Source organism: Mastomys coucha, chromosome X (assembly GCF_008632895.1).
Source record: "Mastomys coucha isolate ucsf_1 chromosome X, UCSF_Mcou_1, whole genome shotgun sequence".
Taxonomy (NCBI): Eukaryota; Metazoa; Chordata; class Mammalia; order Rodentia; family Muridae; genus Mastomys; species Mastomys coucha.
The window spans coordinates 16,435,942-16,437,046 of NC_045030.1; the positions used below are offsets into that span (position 1 = coordinate 16,435,942).

General features: G+C 42.8%; 1 pseudogene across 1 annotated transcript in view; it reads right to left on the bottom strand.

Annotated features, from left to right (window-relative positions):
• LOC116091212 overlaps positions 1–624 on the bottom strand; it is a 13,491-nt pseudogene extending 12,867 nt beyond the window's left edge. Inside the window, exon 1 of the transcript XR_004118973.1 lies at positions 3–624. The product of XR_004118973.1 is annotated as a mortality factor 4-like protein 1 pseudogene (transcript). The remainder of the gene's footprint in view (positions 1–2) is intronic.
• Between the last annotated feature and the right edge of the window lie 481 nt (positions 625–1,105).

Here is a 1,105-nt window from a genome sequence, read left to right on the forward strand (position 1 = left end):
GCTCTTCAGGAATCTTCACTTTAACTTCAGCTCTGTTCATGGATGTTTCTTCATTTTTCAATGGTAGGATCTAGCCAGGCTCTCTTCTTCCTAGGAGACTGAGGTGTCTTCCTGGTACCGCCACCATCTCTGTTTCCAGGTGTTTTCTGCTTGTTCTTTTTTGTTTTCCCTTCAACATTTTTCTGCTGCAGCCCAGACGTCTTCTTCCCTGGAGCAGCCCACCTCATCTTGCCCTCTGCGTATTGTTCCTGATTGGCCTTTTGAAGTTCTCGCTGTTTCTGCAAATTGGTGTTGACGCTTTCTGGCACCCATCCATCTCAACTAGAGGTCAGGAGGGGGTGGTGTACTGAAGGAGCTCCTTCAGGAACAGGAAAAAGGGCTACAATATCCTCACGTGTCTTCAAAGATTTTTCAGAGAGCCTGGGCCTCACAGCACTTTTTTTACTCCAACCACTGTAATGGACGAAGTATTTCACTTGTTTGTCCTTTATGGCAACCTTTACACACTTTGCTTCATAAAGAAGAGGCCCATGAAAGCACAGCACTCGCTCACCCTCCTGGAATTTAGGCTTCGGGTCCTGCTTGGGCGCCATTTATAAGTGATTCGCCTCCTCCTTCTCCCACCACCCCTGACTACCGACCCCTACTCTCTACCCTACTCAATTTAGCATCAGACTTGCTGTCGGGAACAACCAGCTCTACATCCTTGGCACGATTTCGAGGCTAGTATTCTTAATTCTGTGTCCTCTTCATATATGTTTAAATGAATTGCCTCAAAGGTATTCTAGAATAGCATGACTCAAAATGGCTTGATTTTTTTTATATGTCTGTGTATCTATGTGTCTGAATGTGTACATGCACATGTTATATGTGGTGGCCAGAGGTCAATGTGGGATATCTTCCTCAATTGCTCTCCATCTTATTTTTTCCAATGTATTTTTATTTATTATTTGGGATTTTTTTCTTTTTTAATTGAAAACAATATCACACAATATGTTCTGACCATGCTTCTCCCCTCCCCCAACTCCTCCCATATCCTCCCTACATGCTGACCCACCTAACTTCTTTTATTTTTATTAGATATTTTCTTTATTTACATGTAAAT